The sequence below is a fragment of the Hyla sarda genome, chromosome 6, assembly GCF_029499605.1.
Source record: "Hyla sarda isolate aHylSar1 chromosome 6, aHylSar1.hap1, whole genome shotgun sequence".
Taxonomy (NCBI): domain Eukaryota; kingdom Metazoa; phylum Chordata; class Amphibia; order Anura; family Hylidae; genus Hyla; species Hyla sarda.
In genome coordinates this window covers 24,560,983-24,582,407 of record NC_079194.1, presented here as the reverse complement: position 1 = coordinate 24,582,407, position 21,425 = coordinate 24,560,983, and the positions used below count along the sequence as shown (strand labels likewise).

Genomic DNA, 21,425 nt, shown 5'->3' with positions numbered 1-21,425 from the left:
ATCGTTACGTCACGGCTCCGCCCCTCATGACATCACGGCCTGTCCCCTTGATGCAAGTCTGTGGCAGGGGGCGTGACGACCGCCACGCCCCCTCCCATAGACTTGTATTGACGGGGGCAAGCCGTGATGTCACGAGGGGCGGAGCCGTGGCGTAACGATGCTCCGGCCCCTGTATTGCCCGTCATTACGTGCAGAGCGATCTCTGTAACAGTGGTCTCCAAACTGCGACCCTCCAGATGCAGGGCCAGATTAAGGCTGCCTGGAAGATGGAGCACTTCATCATGATGGCCCCCCCCCCCCCCCCCCGACTGCTCATCATTCCCCCCCTGCTCATCATTCCCCCCCTGCTCATCATTACCCCCCTGCTCATCATTACCCCCCTGCTCCTCATTCCCCCCCTCATCATTACCCCCCTCCTCATCATTACCCCCCCTGCTCATCATTACCCCCCCTGCTCATCATTACCCCCCCTGCTCATCATTACCCCCCCTGCTCCTGCTCATCATTACCCCCCCTGCTCATCATTACCCCCCTGCTCCTCATTACTCCCCCTGCTCGTCATTACCCCCCTGCTCGTCATTACCCCCCCTGCTCGTCATTATCCCCCCTGCTCGTCATTATCCCCCCTGCTCGTCATTATCCCCCCCTGCTCGTCATTACCCCCCCTGCTCCTCATTACCCCCCCTGCTCCTCATTACCCCCCCTGCTCCTCATTACCCCCCCCCCTGCTCGTCATTACCCCCCTGCTCGTCATTACCCCCTGCTCCTCATTCCCCCCCTCATCATTACCCCCCCTCCTCATCATTACCCCCCCTGCTCATCATTACCCCCCCTGCTCATCATTACCCCCCCTGCTCATCATTACCCCCCCTGCTCATCAATACCCCCCTGCTCCTGCTCATCATTACCCCCCTGCTCATCATTACCCCCCTGCTCCTCATTACCCCCCCTGCTCGTCATTACCCCCCTGCTCATCATTACCCCCCTGCTCATCATTACCCCCCTGCTCATCATTACCCCCCTGCTCCTCATTACCCCCCTGCTCCTCATTACCCCCCTGCTCATCATTACCCCCCTGCTCCTCATTCCCCCCTGCTCATCATTACCCCCCCTGCTCATCATTACCCCCCCTGCTCATCAATACCCCCCCTGCTCATCATTTCCCACCTGCTCATCATTACCCCCCCTGCTCATCCTTACCCCCCCTGCTCCTGCTCATCATTACCCCCCTGCTCGTCATTACCCCCTGCTCCTCATTACTCCCCCTGCTCGTCATTACCCCCCTGCTCGTCATTACCCCCCCTGCTCGTCATTATCCCCCCTGCTCGTCATTATCCCCCCCTGCTCGTCATTACCCCCCTTGCTCGTCATTACCCCCCCTGCTCGTCATTACCCCCCCTGCTCGTCATTACCCCCCCTGCTCGTTATTATCCCCCCTGCTCCTCATTATCCCCCCTGCTCCTCATTATCCCCCCTGCTCCTCATTACCCCCCCTGCTTGTCATTACCCCCCTGCTCGTCATTACCCCCTGCTCGTCATTACCCCCCTTCTCGTCATTACCCCCCTCTGCCTCATCCTCCTCCCCCACTCATCCTCCCCTGCTCATTGCTCCCCCCTCCTCCTGCTTTTTCTATTTTTCATATTTACTTACCTGGCCGTGCTCGGGAGGCTCAGGTAGCGTCGGGTCTCGTGGGCTGTGACGAGTTACGTCTCCTGCGGCTCCTCTGCACAGTGTCAGGGACATCACTCGTCATTTCCTGCAGCGCTGGGGTGTAATGAAGAAAACTGTGCCCTGTAGCAGCGCGGCTGCCGGAAATGAGGAGTGACGTCCCTGACACTGTACAGAGGAGCCGCAGGAGACGTCACTCGTCACAGCCCACATGATCCGACGCATCACCTGAGCCTGCCGAGCGCGGCCAGGTAAGGAAATATGAAATATAGAAAAAGCAGGAAGAGTCCGGGGCGGGCCCACAGCAGCCGCCGCTGGTCACTGTTTTAAAGTGGCCGCGGCCGGGCTATCGGGGGCCCTGATCCGCTACTAAGCAGCCTGCAGGGATGTCCCGAATGTGACGGGGGCCCCTGTGGGCACGAGGCCCGGAGCAGGTGCTCCATGAGCACCAATGATGATCCGGCCCTGTCCAGATGTTGCATGCGTGAGGGCATGCTGGTAGTTGCAGTTTGGCCTTCCCAGTGGTTGCCACAGTAAAGATCACTTTACTTTCACTTTCATTAACCCCCCCCCAACGTGGTTTCCCTATCTGTTAACGTCTCCAGCAACGATCAGGGGTCCCCAGGCATCTTCTCCTCAAGGTACCGGCCTCCATCTTCTCCCCACATTCCCCACGACATCCAGGGGTGGGCAGAACGGGGGGATTGCCATGGCAACCCACTGTCCTGCGCTGCCATTGGTCAGAATCAGTTCTGACCAATGGCAGGGGATAGGAGGAGATTGCAGCACTGCGACCTCATGTGGGGGGGGGGGGGGGTCTCATGTGCCGGGATGCCTGCTGAATGATTTCAGCTGGCATCCCGGTCCGGTCCCCAACCAGCTGGCGGCGGGGAGCGGAATTCCCACGGGCGTATGCTTACGCCCCACGTCATTAAGGACTCGGGATGCAGGGCGTATGCATACTCCCGGCGTCCTGAAGAGGTTATAAACATCAGCTTGGAAGAGCTCCCATACAAAGACAGGATTATAAGCTTCCATTTACTATCTGTGGCGCGCACAGCAGTAGCAAAAAACTGGAAGTCAGCTAATACCCCCAAGAGAATAGAAATCTTGAACTCCCCAAGCCACGTAAGCACAATGGAAAGGCTAAGATTAGGTAAAATAGATAGTTCAGCATCATTAGATACGAAGCGCATGATATGGGATGATTGGATAAAGAAAATAAAGGAAATAAGATTGGTTTAGAGTACCTCATCGCATTGCATTTTTACTTCAGGCAGCGGTATAAAACTTATCTGGAGAGCGCGAGAGCAAGTGTAGGAGTGAATGTAGGTATGTTGCATTGTCTGGATTGTATGGATCATTTTTTTCTATTTTTCCCCCTTTACCCTTATTGGGGAGTCGTGTAATGTTGTGTAACCTTATAACTGTATTGTAAAAACGTAATAAATAAAAAGTAAAAAAAAAAAAAATCTACTACAAAACCAAAAAATATATATTTGTGTTGTGAAATAAAAAAAAAACCATTTTGTAACTTTTGGGGGCGTCCGTTTCTACATAGTGCAATTTTTGGTAAAAATGACACCTTATCTTTATTCTATAGGTCCATATGGTCATAAGGAAACCCAATTTATGTAGGTTTTGTTTTATTTTACTACTTTACTAAAGTTGTAACTACATGCACCAAAATTAGTATGTTACTATATTAAAATTGTCCTCTTCTGACCTCTATAACTTTTTTATTATTCCGCATATGGGGCTATATGAGGGCTCATTTATTTGCGCCATGGTCTGTAGTTTTTATCGGTACAATTTTTATTTTGAAGGGACTTTTTGATCGCTTTTTATTCGTTTCTTATGGTATATGAAGTGACCAAAAATGCACAATTTTGGACTTTGGTATTTTTTTACGTGTACGCCATTGACCACGGACATTTTTATTAAAAAAAATTAGAAAAGGGGGTGATTGAAACTTTTAATAGAGAAGAGGTTAATTCCCCTTTTTTGAACTTATTTTTTTACACTTTTTTTATTTTATTCTTTAAGCCCCCATAGGGGGCTACAACATGGAATCTTCTGATTGCATACACTGATCATTGCTATGCCATAGCAAAGCATTGATCAGGGTTCTCGGCGAACTGCTGCTTTAGCCTGCTGAGCAGGCTTGGAGCAGCAGATCACCAAATGGATGACAAAGAGGCAGGTGAGGACCCTCCAGTTGTCCAGTTTGCTGAGCTGCCGGGATAGTTCCACTTTCATTTTAGACGCCACGTTCAAATTTGATCGAGGCGTCTAAAGGGTTAATGCCGGGCATCGGTCTGATTGGCATTAGCCGTGGATCCTGGCTGCCCGTAGCAACCGGGAACAACCAGGTTTAACCCGTTCTCCACTGGTGAGAACAGTTTAAACCCTGTAAACAGGACCAGGCAAATACAAAATACACAAAAAGAAGGTTGCAGCAGCACTCTCTATATTTGATCACAAAAGTAAAATTGCCATGCATCCCTTCCTATGCACATGGACTTTTTTAAATTAGAGGCTTTAGGTTCAAAAGAGGTGAGTAGATTAGGCATGTTAGGGTCCCATCCAGTGAGGCCATCTCCATGTGGTGGACGGGGGATGCGTTTTGATCAAAAAGTGTGTCCCGAGCCTTACTTTTACTTTTGGGATCAGATATAGAGTGCTGCTGCAATTTTATTTTTAAGGATTTACTATGCATATTGTACTTAAATTATTTGGCAAAGTAAAAAGTATTTTGTTGTTATTCGGGGTACAAGCCTTTAGGTTATATAACATGATTCAATGGGTTTATCTGCAGAAAACTGAGATTACTGATTGTAAAGAGGAAAACATATCTTGGGTGATGCAATGATCAGATTGTATTCTTATACAGGAATGTACAACATAACATATCTCGTATTCAGGGTAGGATACCACCAGTTTATTTACCTAGGTTCAACTGGTCTCTGTGCAAAGTTATCTCGGAAACTGAGATTATTGATGGGAAAAAGAAAGGAAAACTTATCGTGGGTGATGCAATGATCGGATACTTTTGATTGATTTTGAATAGGTGACGGTTTTTGGGTGTTATCACAAAGAAAAGCATATTCTGGCAAAATATAGATGTAGCTTTGTATGCTGGACATTGAGGTGAAGGACCAACCAAGTAATGCGTAGACTGTCACATAGCAGTCAGTTCTGGCTCATAGGGGGCTCTATATGCTCTATTGGGGGTGTTTTCATAAGCCTATACCAACAACTCAACACATGAACCGCCTGTGGTGTCTCAGAGCAGAACACCCTTGTCTACCTGCTCTGTCAGGATATGGATGTTATTTTAGGTGCCCGCTTCTGCCAACCTGTTATTTTAGGTGCCCGCTTCTGCCATGTTTAAAGGTATTTTGTCATGAAAAATGCTTTAAAAGTGTACTCCGGGGAACTTAAAAAAAAAGAAGTGCTAGTCTCCTGATCTCATTACTCTCTCTATGAAGATTGCCTGGGAGTTTAAAACATCCTATCACCATACCAACATCATGGTAAAGTATGATTTAACTGCCCGGCAGGCAGAGAGAGGGACAAGGCGGCCGGCAGAGGGAAGATTCATTGCAGTCTGAGAGAAGACATCCGTGTGGGGGAAGGGAGAGAAATTTTCTGTAAACATTTGAAATCTGTAAAGGAAGATGGTAACAATAGGCCAATTGTTGTTATGAGGTAATGAATACAATATTCTATAATGAAATTAAAGATACCCTATATATCGGCGTATAACACACATTTTTTAAGCAAAAATTTTCAGCTTAAAGTTTATGTGTTAAACGCCGATAAACTCTTTCTGGTCGCTTTAAATCATGTAACTGCAGCGACTCCAGTGGGCCAGAGTCCCGCCGCTGCTGCTGCCCGATTCCCTCCCCATCCCCAGCTTTCATATGTACCTGTCCTGGGGCGCGCTCCTGCGGGCTCCGGTACCGGCGGCATCCTGCATTGTCGCTGTGCGCTGACGAGTGACGTCCCCAATGCGACGGAGCCTGCAGGAGCGCGCCCCAGGACAGGTAAATATGGAAGCCGGGGATGGGGAAGGAATCGGGCAGTTACCGCAATTACCGCAGCGGTTTTTGCGGGGACAGAATTTATCGGGGTATACACGCACTTACACGCACCCTCGTTTTAAAAAGGATATTTGGGTAAAAAAACTTTTTTACCCAAATTTCCTTGTAAAAATGTGGGTGCTTGTTATAGGCCGGTGCGTGGTATACCCCGATGCATCCGGTACTTATATATTGTTATTAATATCATTGTTGTATTAAAAAATCTTTACCCTTCCTGTACCTTTTAGCAGCTCTTTGCTACAGAGGAAATTCTTTTCTTTTTGACTTTCTTTTTTGTCTTGTCCACAGTGCTCTCTGATGACACCTGATGCCCGTATCAGGAACTGTCCAGAGCAGGAGAAAATCCCCATTGCAAACCTATGCTGCTCTGGACAGTTCCTGACACGGACAGAGGTGTCAGCAGAGAGCACTGTGGACAAGACAAAAAAGGCTGCTTTCACACTATAAAAATTCATCCGTTACAAACGTCCGTTAGAAAAGCCCTGGTAAACGGCCGTTAAACAATCCCATTAAAGTCTATGGGATTTTTTGATTATCCTTTATGACCCGTTATAGTCCGTCATGAATAACGGTCGTTAGTTGTGACGGAAGAAATAACGGCACATGCACTAATTTTTCTTCCGTCACAAGAAACGGGTAAATTAACGTCCGTTATTTTTAACATTGAAGTCTATGGCTGACGGAGGAGCCTTTATGTCATCCGTTTGCACACAGTTTATTATATCCGTTATTACTTCTGAGCATGCTCAGAAGAGGTGACATCAGCAGACTCCTGCAGTGCTGAGGGAGGACTACTACTCCCATCATGGAACAGACTTGTTTCCATGATGGGAGTAGTAATTACCTGGCTGCGGGAGCCTGCAGACAGCTGGGGAGGCTAGATTAGTGTTTGTACTACTACCCCCATCATGGAACAGAGTCTGTTCCATGATGGGGGTTGTAGTACAGGGGCTGAGGGATTGATCGCACCGGGTTTCACTTCTGAGACCCGATGCGATCAAAAGTTATTAAGCAGGGGAGCGGGCGGCATGGTCCGCAACCCTGCGATGTATCGGTGTGTTTTAACCTTCATTTTTGAATCCCCCGTGGGGAGAGCTGAATGGCCGATCAGGGCTCTCAGCGAGAGATTGAAAAATGAACTTTGAGAGTAGCAGGGGCCAAAGAGCACTGTGGGGGGCAAGATATATAGCACTGTAGGGGGGGGGGCAGACATATAGCCTATATATCTAGATATGACCCCCGCATGCGCATTAAATATATACCCGCTGGCGCATTAAATATATACCCCCCGCCGGCGCATTAAATATATACCCCCGCAGCGCATGTATATGTGCCCTCGTCGGCTCCCGGCTCTATGCGCTGCTAATAGAAATACTTTTCATTCATACGGCGGCAGGGGCATGTGTATATAGAAGAGCTGTGGGGGGGCAGACATATAGCGTTATCTGCCCCCCCAGTGCTGCTACATACATATACCCCTGCTGCCATATGAATGAAAGGTTGGGGACATGTATCAAAGATTTTACCCCTGTCTTGTGTGTATTTTTTTGCGCCAAATTTTGCGCAAGCCCTTTTTTTGCGCATTTTTTTGCGAATTTTTTTGCGCATTTTTTTGCGCACGTTTTGGTAGAGCATTTCCTCCAGATGTGGCCGAATCGGGGTACCTTGGAGTGACATCTATAGTACCCATGGATTTATTAACTGCGTACTTTTCCTTTACACCAAAAATTTTGCCTCAAGAGCAGTTTTTTTTGCGCAAATATAAACCATCTTGGACTTAACGTAGCAAGATGCTCTAAATCATCGATTCTATTTTCCAAAGAGTGGATTGAGGAGATTACTATATTTACCCGCAATTTATGAAGCTCATTGCGCTTCATTGATAAATTTAGCGCTTCTGGCCATAATTTAGAATTCGGGAAAAGGGGTAAAATGCTTCTACCATACACAAATAATGATACATGTCCTCCGGTATTTCTATTAGCAGCACATAGTGTTGGGAGCCGGCTCTATGCGCTGCTAATAGAAATATTTTTCATTCATACGGCGGCAGGGGCATATGTATATAGAAGAGCTGGGAGGGCACATATACATGCTGTCACGATGCCGGCTGGCAGGTAGTGGATCCTCTGTGCCAGAGAGGGATTGGCGAGGACCGTGCTAGTGGACCGGTTCTAAGCCACTACTGGTTTTCACCAGAGCCCGCCGCAAAGCGGGATGGTCTTGCTGCGGCGGTAGTGACCAGGTCGTATCCACTAGCAACGGCTCACCTCTCTGGCTGCTGAAGATAGGCGCGGTACAAGGGAGTAGGCAGAAGCAAGGTCGGACGTAGCAGAAGGTCGGGGCAGGCAGCAAGGATCGTAGTCAGGGGCAACGGCAGAAGGTCTGGAACACAGGCTAGGAACACACAAGGAACGCTTTCACTGGCACAATGGCAACAAGATCCGGCAAGGGAGTGCAGGGGAAGTGAGGTGATATAGGGAAGTGCACAGGTGAACACACTAATTGGAACCACTGCGCCAATCAGCGGCGCAGTGGCCCTTTAAATCGCAGAGACCCGGCGCGCGCGCGCCCTAGGGAGCGGGGCCGCGCGCGCCGGGACAGGACAGACGGGGAGCGAGTCAGGTACGGGAGCCGGGGTGCGCATCGCGAGCGGGCGCTACCCGCATCGCGAATCGCATCCCGGCTGACAGCGGAATCGCAGCGCCCCGGGTCAGAGGATGTGACCGGAGCGCTGCAGCGGGGAGAGGGAAGCGAGCGCTCCGGGGAGGAGCGGGGACCCGGAGCGCTCGGCGTAACAGTACCCCCCCCCTTGGGTCTCCCCCTCTTCTTAGAGCCTGAGAACCTGAGGAGCAGACTTTTGTCTAGGATGTTGTCCTCAGGTTCCCAGGATCTCTCTTCAGGACCACAACCCTCCCAGTCCACTAAAAAAAAAGTTTTCCCTCTGACCTTTTTGGAAGCTAAGATTTCTTTGACTGTGAAGATGTCCGAGGAGCCGGAAACAGGAGTGGGAGGAACAGATTTGGGAGAAAAACGGTTGAGGATGAGTGGTTTGAGAAGAGAGACGTGAAAGGCATTAGGGATACGAAGAGAAGGAGGAAGAAGAAGTTTATAAGAGACAGGATTGATTTGACACAACATTTTGAAAGGACCAAGATAGCGTGGTCCCAACTTGTAGCTAGGGACACGGAAGCGGACATATTTAGCGGAGAGCCATACCTTGTCTCCAGGGGAAAAAACGGGAGGAGCTCTTCTTTTCTTATCCGCGAACCTCTTCATGCGTGAAGAAGCCTGTAAGAGAGAATTTTGGGTCTCTCTCCATATAATGGAAAGGTCACGAGAAATTTCATCCACAGCGGGCAGACCAGAGGGCAAGGGGGTAGGGAGGGGGGGAAGAGGGTGACGGCCGTACACCACGAAAAATGGGGATTTGGAGGAAGATTCAGAGACCCTGAAGTTATACGAGAATTCGGCCCATGGAAGGAGATCTGCCCAGTCATCCTGGCGGGAGGAAACAAAATGTCGCAAATAATCACCCAAGATCTGGTTAATTCTTTCTACTTGTCCATTGGACTGGGGATGATATGCAGAAGAAAAATTTAATTTAATCTTGAGTTGTTTACAGAGAGCCCTCCAGAATTTAGACACGAATTGGACACCTCTATCCGAGACAATCTGCGTAGGCAACCCGTGAAGACGAAAAATGTGTACAAAAAATTGTTTAGCCAACTGAGGCGCAGAAGGAAGACCAGGAAGAGGGATGAAATGTGCCATTTTGGAGAATCGATCAACGACCACCCAAATAACAGTGTTGCCACGGGAAGGGGGTAAATCAGTAATAAAATCCATACCAATCAGAGACCAAGGCTGTTCGGGGACAGGCAGAGGATGAAGAAAACCAGCGGGCTTCTGGCGAGGAGTCTTATCCCGGGCACAGATAGTGCAGGCTCGCACAAAGTCCCCAACATCCGTCTCCAGAGTCGGCCACCAATAGAAGCGGGAGATGAGTTGCACAGATTTCTTGATGCCCGCATGACCTGCGAGATGGGAGGAGTGACCCCATTTGAGGATTCCGAGGCGTTGGCGTGGAGAAACAAAGGTCTTTCCTGGAGGAGTCTGCCTGATGGAGGCAGGAGAAGTGGAGATCAGGCAGTCAGGTGGAATGATGTGTTGCGGAGAGAGTTCAACTTCTGAGGCATCCGAGGAACGAGAGAGAGCATCGGCCCTAATGTTCTTATCGGCAGGACGAAAGTGAATCTCAAAATTAAATCGGGCAAAGAACAGAGACCACCGGGCCTGGCGAGGATTCAGCCGTTGGGCAGACTGGAGGTAGGAGAGGTTCTTGTGGTCGGTGTAGATAATAACAGGAAAACTTGATCCCTCCAGCAGATGCCTCCATTCCTCAAGTGCTAATTTAATGGCTAGAAGCTCTCGATCCCCGATGGAGTAGTTCCTCTCCGCTGGAGAGAAGGTCCTAGAGAAAAAACCACAAGTGACAGCATGCCCGGAAGAATTTTTTTGTAGAAGAACAGCTCCAGCTCCCACTGAGGAGGCATCAACCTCCAATAGGAAGGGTTTGGAAGGGTCAGGTCTGGAGAGCACGGGAGCCGAAGAAAAGGCAGACTTGAGTCGTTTAAAGGCGTCTTCTGCTTGAGGAGGCCAGGACTTGGGATCAGCATTTTTTTTGGTTAAAGCCACGATAGGAGCCACAATGGTAGAAAAATGTGGAATAAATTGCCTGTAATAATTGGCGAACCCCAAAAAGCGTTGGATAGCACGGAGTCCGGAGGGGCGTGGCCAATCTAAGACGGCAGAGAGTTTGTCTGGATCCATCTGTAGTCCCTGGCCAGAGACCAAATATCCTAGAAAAGGAAGAGATTGGCATTCAAACAGACATTTCTCAATTTTGGCATAGAGTTGATTGTCACGAAGTCTCTGAAGAACCATACGGACATGCTGGCGGTGTTCTTCTAGATTGGCAGAAAAAATTAGGATATCGTCCAGATATACAACAACACAGGAGTATAACAGATCACGAAAAATTTCATTGACAAAGTCTTGGAAGACGGCAGGGGCGTTGCACAGGCCAAAGGGCATGACCAGATACTCAAAGTGTCCATCTCTGGTGTTAAATGCCGTTTTCCACTCATCCCCCTCTCTGATGCGGATGAGGTTATAGGCGCCTCTTAAGTCCAATTTAGTAAAGATGTGGGCACCTTGGAGGCGATCAAAGAGTTCAGAGATGAGGGGTAAGGGGTAGCGGTTCTTAACCGTGATTTTATTAAGACCGCGGTAGTCAATGCAAGGACGTAGGGAGCCATCTTTTTTGGACACAAAGAAAAATCCGGCTCCGGCAGGAGAGGAGGATTTACGGATAAAGCCCTTTTTTAGATTCTCCTGGACGTATTCAGACATGGCAAGAGTCTCTGGGGCAGAGAGAGGATAAATTCTGCCCCGGGGTGGAGTAGTGCCCGGGAGGAGGTCGATAGGACAATCATAAGGCCTGTGAGGAGGTAGAGTCTCAGCTTGTTTTTTGCAGAAAACATCCGCGAAGTCCATATAGGCCTTAGGGAGACCGGTTACTGGAGGAACCACAGAGTTACGGCAAGGGTTACTGGGAACCGGTTTTAGACAGTTCTTGGAACAAGCGGACCCCCAACTCTTGATCTCCCCAGTGGACCAATCCAGGGTTGGGGAATGAAGTTGAAGCCAGGGAAGTCCAAGGAGAATTTCCGAGGTGCAATTGGGGAGGACCAAAAGTTCAATCCTCTCGTGATGAGATCCGATGCTCATAAGAAGGGGCTCCGTGCGGAAACGTATGGTACAGTCCAATCTTTCATTATTTACACAATTGATGTAGAGGGGTCTGGCGAGACTGGTCACTGGGATGTTGAACCTGTTGACGAGAGAGGCCAAAATAAAATTTCCTGCAGATCCAGAGTCCAAGAAGGCCACAGCAGGGAAGGAGAAGGCAGAGGCAGACATCCGCACAGGCACTGTAAGACGTGGAGAAGCAGAGTAGACATCAAGGACTGTCTCACCCTTGTGCGGAGTCAGCGTACGTCTTTCCAGGCGGGGAGGACGGATAGGACAATCCCTCAGGAAGTGTTCGGTACTAGCACAGTACAGGCAGAGGTTCTCCATACGGCGTCGTGTCCTCTCTTGAGGTGTCAGGCGAGACCGGTCGACCTGCATAGCCTCCACGGCGGAAGGCACAGGAACAGATTGCAGGGGACCAGAGGAGAGAGGAGCCGAGGAGAAGAAACGCCTCGTGCGAACAGAGTCCATATCTTGGCGGAGTTCCTGACGCCTTTCGGAAAAACGCATGTCAATGCGAGTGGCTAGGTGAATAAGTTCATGTAGATTAGCAGGAATTTCTCGTGCGGCCAGAACATCTTTAATGTTGCTGGATAGGCCTTTTTTGAAGGTCGCGCAGAGGGCCTCATTATTCCAGGACAATTCTGAAGCAAGAGTACGGAATTGTACGGCATACTCGCCAACGGAAGAATTACCCTGGACCAGGTTCAACAGGGCAGTCTCAGCAGAAGAGGCTCGGGCAGGTTCCTCAAAGACACTTCGGATTTCCGAGAAGAAGGAGTGTACAGAGGCAGTGACGGGGTCATTGCGGTCCCAGAGCGGTGTGGCCCATGACAGGGCTTTTCCGGACAGAAGGCTGACTACGAAAGCCACCTTAGACCTTTCAGTGGGAAACAGGTCCGACATCATCTCCAGATGCAGGGAACATTGGGAAAGAAAGCCACGGCAAAACTTAGAGTCCCCATCAAATTTATCCGGCAAGGATAGGCGTAGCCCAGGAGCGGCCACTCGCTGCGGAGGAGGTGCAGGAGCTGGCGGAGGAGATGACTGCTGAAGCTGTGGTAGTAACTGTTGTAGCATAACGGTCAGTTGAGACAGCTGTTGGCCTTGTTGCGCTATCTGTTGTGACTGCTGGGCGACCACCGTGGTGAGGTCAGCGACAACTGGCAGAGGAACTTCAGCGGGATCCATGGCCGGATCTACTGTCACGATGCCGGCTGGCAGGTAGTGGATCCTCTGTGCCAGAGAGGGATTGGCGAGGACCGTGCTAGTGGACCGGTTCTAAGCCACTACTGGTTTTCACCAGAGCCCGCCGCAAAGCGGGATGGTCTTGCTGCGGCGGTAGTGACCAGGTCGTATCCACTAGCAACAGCTCACCTCTCTGGCTGCTGAAGATAGGCGCGGTACAAGGGAGTAGGCAGAAGCAAGGTCGGACGTAGCAGAAGGTCGGGGCAGGCAGCAAGGATCGTAGTCAGGGGCAACGGCAGAAGGTCTGGAACACAGGCTAGGAACACACAAGGAACGCTTTCACTGGCACAATGGCAACAAGATCCGGCAAGGGAGTGCAGGGGAAGTGAGGTGATATAGGGAAGTGCACAGGTGAACACACTAATTGGAACCACTGCGCCAATCAGCGGCGCAGTGGCCCTTTAAATCGCAGAGACCCGGCGCGCGCGCGCCCTAGGGAGCGGGGCCGCGCGCGCCGGGACAGGACAGACGGGGAGCGAGTCAGGTACGGGAGCCGGGGTGCGCATCGCGAGCGGGCGCTACCCGCATCGCGAATCGCATCCCGGCTGACAGCGGAATCGCAGCGCCCCGGGTCAGAGGATGTGACCGGAGCGCTGCAGCGGGGAGAGGGAAGCGAGTGCTCCGGGGAGGAGCGGGGACCCGGAGCGCTCGGCGTAACACATGCGCTGTGGGGGTATATATTTAATGCGCCGGCGGGGGGTATATATTTAATGCGCCGGTGGGGGGTATATATCTAATGCGCAGGCGGGGCTCATATCTAATGCGCTGCTGGGGGGCTAGATATATAGGCTATATGTCTGCCCCCCCCCCCCCTACAGCGCTAGATATCTTGCCCCCCACAGTGCTCTTTGGCCCCTGCTACTCTCAAAGTTCATTTTTCAATCTCTCGCTGAGAGCCCTGATCGGCCATTCAGCTCTCCCCACGGGGGATTCAAAAATGAAAGTTAAAACACACCGATACATCGCAGGGTTGCGGAGCATGTCGCCCGCTCCCCTGCTTAATAACTTTTGATCGCATTGGGTCTTAGAAGTGAAACCCGGTGCGATCAATCCCTCAGCCCCTGTACTACAACCCCCATCATGGAACAGAGTCTGTTTCATGATGGGGGTTGTAGTACAAGCACTAATGTAGCTTCCCCAGCTGTCTGCAGACTCCCGGGGAGACAGCCGGGGAATTACTACTCCCATCATGGAAACAAGTCTGTTCCATGATGGGAGCAGTAGTAGTCCTGGCTGTGGGAGTCTGTAGGCAGAGGTGTTTGGCCATACATGAGGGATAAGGGTAACGGATGAATATTTATTCAGCCGTTATCACCCTTTATTTCATCCGTTATTAAACGTCCGTTTTTACACAGAAAACAAACATTTAATAACGGATGAATGTTCATAGTGTGAAAGCAGCCAAAGAAATTCAAAAAGAAAATAATTTCCTCTGTAGCATACAGCTGCTAAAAAGTACTAGAAGGGTAAATATTTTTTAATAGAAGTCATTTATAAATCTAAAAAACAAAACCTGCAGGATTGGGAGCTCTACATAAAACAGAAAACCCAGGCCAAGGATACTGCGTTACACCCCCCCAATGTGCCAAAAATGTTATAAATACATAAATAAATGGAGCAGTCCTGCCAGGCTCGGGGTGTAAGACGAAAGATGAAGAATAGAATATTAAAGAGATAGTAGATGAAGAGTTGTGTCAAATATTATACATTTATTAGATGACATTAATTACAATAGTTTCATAGTGAGGTCCTCGGCAGGGCCTTTGCTTCGGACAACACACAAATAATATTAACCATATATTAAAAAATGAGTAAAATACAATTGGGGCTAATATTGCACTAGAGGGATATATGGGACAGAAGGTGTCAAGTAATAGTTCAGGGGATGACGGTGACTATCTCTGTGGATGATAGGTAATGAAAGTACCGTATATACTCGAGTATATGCCGACCCGAATATAAGTCGAGGCCCCTAATTTTACCCCAAAAACCCAGGAAAAGTTATTGACTCGACTATAAGCCTAGGGTGGGAAATACATCATCCCCCCCTGTCATCATCTAGACCCCCGTCATTAACACCCTCATCATCATCCCCCCCTTCATCATTACCCTGTCATCATCCCCCCCTTCATCATTACCCTGTCATCATCCCCCCCCTTCATCATCACCCTGTTATCATTCCCCCCTTCATCATTACCCTGTCATCATCCCACTTCATCATTACCCTGTCATTATCCCCCCTTCATCATTACCCTGTCATCATCCCCGTCATCATCCCCCCTTCATCATTACCCTGTCATCATCCCCCCTTCATCATTACCCTGTCATCATCCCCTTAATCATCCCCCCCTTCATCATTACCCTGTCATCATCCCCCCTTCATCATTACCCTGTCATCATCCCCCCTTCATCATTACCCTGTCATCATCCCCCCTTCATCATTACCCTGTCATCATCCCCTTAATCATCCCCCCTTCATCATTACCCTGTCATCATCCCCCCTTCATCATTACCCTGTCATCATCCCCGTCATCATCCCCCCCTTCATCATTACCCTGTCATCATCCCCCCTTCATCATTACCCTGTCATCATCCCCTTAATCATCCCCCCCTTCATCATTACCCTGTCATCATCCCCCCTTCATCATTACCCTGTCATCATCCCCCCTTCATCATTACCCTGTCATCCCCCCTTCATCATTACCCTGTCATCATCCCCTTAATCATCCCCCCTTCATCATTACCCTGTCATCATCCCCTTAATCATCCCCCCTTCATCATTACCCTGTCATCATCCCCTTAATCATCCCCCCTTCATCATTACCCTGTCATCATCCCCCCTTCATCATTACCCTGTCATCATCCCTGTCATCATCCCCCCCTTCATCATTACCCTGTCATCATCCCCCCTTCATCATTACCCTGTCATCATCCCCCCTTCATCATTACCCTGTCATCATCCCCCCTTCATCATTACCCTGTCATCATCACCGTCATCATTCCCCCCTTCATCATTACCCTGTCATCATCCCCCCTTCATCATTACCCTGTCATCATCCCACCCCCCTTCATCATCACCACCTGTCATCAGCTCACCCCCCCCCTCATCATCACTGCTTGTCAATGTCTGATTACAGTGGTCTTCAACCTGCAGACCTCCAGATGTTCCAAAACTACAACTCCCAGCATGCCCGGACAGCCATCGGCTGTCCGGCCATGCTGGGAGTTGTAGTTTGGAAACATCTGGAGGTCCGCAGGTTGAAGACCACTGCGACCTTCGACATCATTCAGACCCCCCACCCCCTTTAGTTTTGTACTCACCTCTGCTCGGCAGAACGTTAGGGTGAGCTTGTCCGGGCCATCTGTGCTGCAGGGACCGTCCGGGGGGGAGGGATAGTTGTTCCGGGCTGTCCATCTTCACCGGGGGGGGGGAGGCCTCTTCTCCGCTCTCCGGGCCCGGAATAGAGACGATGCCTTGATGACGACGCATAGGGACGTTGCTCATGAACGTCCCTGTGCGTCGTCGTCAAGGCAACGTAAGTATTCCGGGGCCGAGTCCGAAGCGCGGAGAAGAGGCCCCCCCCCGGTGAAGATGGACAGCCTGGAACGACTATCCCTCCCCCCCGGACGGTCCCTGCAGCACAGATGACCCGGACCAGCTCACCCTAATGTCCCGCCGAGGTGAGTACAAAACTAAAGGGGGTGGGGGGTCTGAATGATGACAAAGGCCGCAGTGGTCTTCAACCTGCGGACCTCCAGAGGTTTCAAAACTTCAACTCCCAGCATGCCCGGACAGCCGATGGCTGTCCGGGCTTGCTGGAGGTTGTAGATTTGAAACCTCTGGAGGTCCGCAGGTTGAAGACCACTGAGGCGGAGAGTTCACTCGAGTATAAGCCGAGGGGGGGTGTTTTCAGCACGAAAAATCGTGCTGATAAACTCGGCTTATACTCGAGTATATACGGTAATAGTCTTGTAATAGTCACATAGCATACAGGCTTTCAGAAATTAGACCACTTTCCCTGTCTGCGCAGGGTTTGCTTTAAAGGGGTACTCCGGTGAAAACCTTTTTTCTTTTAAATCAACTGGTGGCAGAAAGTTAAACATATTTGTAAATTACTTCTATTAAAAAATCTTAATCCTTCCTGTACTTATTAGCTGCTGAATACTACAGAGGAAATTATTTTCTTTTTGGAATGCTCTCTGATGACATCACGAACACAGTTCTCTCTGCTGACATTATTATAATAATAATAATGCTTTATTTATTGTTGTCCTTAGTGGGATTTGAACCCAAGTCCCCAGCACTGCAAGGCAGCAGTGCTAACCACTGAGCCTCCATGCTGCCCTTAGCATACATCTGCTATACATCTGCTATGCTATTTTTGGAGTTTGCTAAAGCCTAAATAGGTTTCTAAGTGATGTCAAAGGTGTGGAGCTTCTGACCTTTCACGTACATCTTTTCCAGTTGCCATTCCTAACCAGTCACTGGCAAACAAATGTGCCAAACTATTCAAATATTGTTAATCAGATAATAATCGTGAGTCATTGTGCAGCAGATCCAAGCAGTCAATTAGATGTCATAACTTATATCAGTGTTTCTCAAGCTGTTCCAAAACTACAACTCCCAACATTCCTGGGACAGCACTGAAAAAAGAGCACGCGGCAGTGAATTTGTTCAGGCCATTGCAATGGCATTCCCTGCCCTCTGTTACCGTATACATTGGCATCCTGTTTGATACGTAACAGAAGCCTTAAAGGGGTACTCCGGTGAAAACCTTTTTTCTTTTAAATCAACTGGTGGCAGAAAGTTAAACATAGTTGTAAATTACTTCTATTAAAAAATCTTAATCCTTCCTGTACTTATTAGCTGCTGAATACAACAGAGGAAATTCTTTTCTTTTCGGAATGCTCTCTGATGACATCACGAGCACAGTTCTCTCTGCTGATGTTATAATAATAATAATAATAATAACACTTTATTTATTGTTGTCCTTAGTGGGATTTGAACCCAAGTCCCTAAGACTGCAAGCAGCAGTGCTAACCACTGAGCCACCATGCTGCCCTTAGTATACATCTGCTATGCATGGTTGCTAAAATGGACAGAGATGTCAGCAGAGAGCACTGTGCTCGTGATGTCATCAGTGTTCCAAAAAGAAAGGAATTTACTCTGTAGCATTCAGCAGCTAATAAGTACTGGAAGGATTAAGATTTTTTAATAGAAGTAATTTACAAATATGTTTAACTTTCTGCCACCAGTTGATTTAAAAGAAAAAAGGTTTTCACCGGAGTACCCCTTTAACACAGTGTGAACCTAGCCCTAAAGGGGTATTCCAGGCCAAAACTTTTTTATATATCAACTGGCTCCGGAAAGTTAAACAGATTTGTAAATTACTTCTATTAAAAAAATCTTAATCCTTCCAATAGTTATTAGCTTCTGTAGTTGAGTTGTTGTTTTCTGTCTAACTGCTCTTTGATGACTCACGTCCCGGGAGCTGTGCAGTTCCTATGGGCATATTCTCCCATCATGCAAAGCTCCCGGGACATCATCATTGAGCAGTTAGACAGAAAACTTCAGAAGCTAATAACTATTGGAAGGATTAAGATTTTTTAATAGAAGTAATTTACAAATCTGTTTAACTTTCCGGAGTCAGTTGAGATATATATATATATAAAAGGTTTTGCCTGGAATACCCCTTTAAGCTGCATGCACACCACGTTCCCGTATACGGTTTCAAGTTAAAAACCGTATGGAACTGCATAGAAAACCGTATGCATTGACTTAACATTGTAAACCGTATGTCAAACGCATCATCTGGTTTAGTCCGTTTTGCACCGTATACGGTTTTGTCCATTTTTTTTACCCGTACCCAAAACCGTAGTCTACCACGTTTTTTGGTCCGGGTGAAAAACTGTATTAAACCGTATACGTTCTTTTTTTTTTAACATGGAGATCAATGGGAACCGTACAGAACTGTGTGTGCGTACGGTTCCATCAGATTTTCACCATACGTTTTTTGACTTTGCACAGTTCTTTTTCTTGGAATTTCAATCAAACAAGTGAAACTTTATTCAAAATGGAGTGAAAAGTTAAAAACGTGTAAGTTTTTTTCTTAAAAAACGAATGCAACCGGACACCATTTTTCAAACCGTATACGGTTTTCAACCATATATGGGTTAAAACTTGTTCACACGTTTTGACACAGTTTAGTCAGGTTTTGAGGAATCCATTTTTCATCAAAAACCTGATACGGGAACTGTATAGCAAAAGCGTGGTGTGAATGCAGCCTTAGTGGGTTGCCGATTGGTAGTGTATCCCTGCTCAGTCCCAGACCCAAATGAGGGGTGGACTTAAAGGGGTTATCCAGAAAAAAAAATGTATATATCAACTGGCTCCAGAAAGTTAAACAGATGTGTAAATTACTTCTATTAAAAAATATTAATCCAATAGTAATATTAATAGTAATTTCAGTACTTATGAGCTGCTAAAGCTGAGTTGTTCTTTTCTGTCTAAGTGCTCTCTGATGACACGTGTCTCGGGAACTGTCCAGGGAAGAAGCAAATCCCCATAGCAAACCTCTTCTACTCTGTGCAGTTCCTGAGACAAGCAGAGATGTCAGCAGAGACAGCACTGTTGCCAGACAGAAAAGAACTACTCAACTTCAGCAGCTGATAAATATTGGAAGGATCAAGGTTTTTTAATAGAAGTAATTTATAAATCTGTTAAACTTTCTGGAGCCAGTTATATATATACATATATGTATATATATTTAAAAAAAAAAAAATGTTAAAGGGGTATTCCCGGCACATTTTCTTTATCCCCTATCCAAAGGATAGGGGATAAGATGTCTGATCACGGGGAGCCTGCTGCTGGGACCCCCCGTGATCTCCCTGTAGCAGCCGCATTCTATGCAGGTGCTGAATCTCCAGTTTTGGAAGCCTCCAGGTTTCCGGGACTGGGGACGTAACGTGATGCCTCGCTCCCTCCATTCATGTCTATGGGAGGGGGCGTGACGGTCGTCACGCCCCCTCCCATAGACATGAATGGAGGGGGCGTGGCGTCACGTCACGTCCCCAGTCCCGGAAACCCGGAGGTTTCTGAAACTAGAGATGCAGTCCCCGCATAGAATGCAGGTGCTGCAGGGAGATCGCGGGGGGTCCCAGCAGCAGGCTCCCCGTGATCAGACATCTTATCCCCCTATCCTTTGGATAGGGGATAAAATACTTTTGCCCGGAATACCCCTTTAAGACTACAACAACTCTGCCATAAAGACAGAATAAAGGTCCACTTTTTATTACTCACTGAAAAAACTAAAACTTAACTTTTATTAGAAAGTGAATAATATTGAGCTAAACAGTGATATTTTAAAAAAGCCCAGCACTATCTCACACCTGTCATAACAAGGTCCAGGTCGCCCATTGGGGTACAGTCTGACACTTATGACAAGCACACCTGCAGTATGGGCCTGTACTATGGTGCTAGTGCCGATGTTTCAAAGACACTCACAGTGCTCCCCTAACATGTTTTGTCACAGATGTGACGTCCTCAGAGGTTATGGGGAAATTACTCCCAAAAAATGTCTCTCTGGGGTTTTTGAAAGCGTTCAAAAGCCTCAAAGAGAGACATTTTTTGGAGTCATTGCCCCATTGTCTGTGACGAAACATGTTAGGTCGGGGGGGCACTGCAGGAGTCATGGAAGTAGTCTGAAAAGTGTGGAAAGATACATGTTTTTGTGATAGCCTTGGGGTGTAGGGTATATGGGGGTGTAGCTGCGCGGTTACTAAGGGTGCTTGCTTAACCCTTTCTATTCATGACGCCAGGGGGAGGGCTATTCTCTGTATGCTTGTCCTACCGCCACCTTTCCCAAGAGCGATAGGGAGATAGTAAACAATTGATTGTCCACAACCGGAGATTTGCAGAAACTTGTCGGAACTTTTACTGAAGATTTTAGGCAATAATGAACAGGAATAGTCCATACAACAGAGTCTATTAGAGCTTGACAAGTGGTTGGGACCTCGTGAGTCTATTGAGCTTAGGGAGGTAATTGTTGTGGTGATCCACTGGATTTAGGGGTTTAGATTCAGTCCAGTAATCACGCTAGCTTTAGCGGGGATTGAGATTTTAACTCACGGTTTAGTTTAGGCTGAGGCCGGCAGGTTTCTGGCCTAGTTTGTCTTTGAAAGTTGCGCAGATCCGTCCTGCTAGTCCGGCATCCACGAGAGCAGCAACCCAAGAGAGCGATCATTGGCTACAGCTCCCTTATATGGGCAGGGGCTGGACTAAAGCTCACTGGTCCATAACAACTGTCAATCTTCTGTAGATAGAGTTATGGGTAATCATGTGACCCAAGGACCTCCAAAGGTCCTCCAACACACCATAGAGTAATTAACAAAGTCACATGACCGAAGGTCCTGCGACGCTACCAAGGTAAGCATACTAATATACATTATATTAAATATATACATTTAAACATGGCAAAAGAGGCGACTGAGGGCTGTCCCACCTGGGGGACCCTACCTGAATGTAGTGACTCTGACTTTGGGGACCACCATACAAGGTACGGTACCGGGACACCTCATTTTTCTAT

At 48.3% G+C, this 21,425-nt stretch overlaps 1 protein-coding gene across 1 annotated transcript in view; it reads left to right on the top strand.

Moving 5' to 3' along the window:
- The first annotated feature begins 2,934 nt into the window (after positions 1-2,934).
- Positions 2,935-21,425, top strand: part of LOC130275405 (putative ferric-chelate reductase 1) — a 113,733-nt gene continuing 95,242 nt past the window's right edge. Inside the window, exon 1 of the mRNA XM_056523315.1 lies at positions 2,935-3,001. The gene's annotated coding sequence lies outside the window, so the exon portion shown is untranslated. The remainder of the gene's footprint in view (positions 3,002-21,425) is intronic.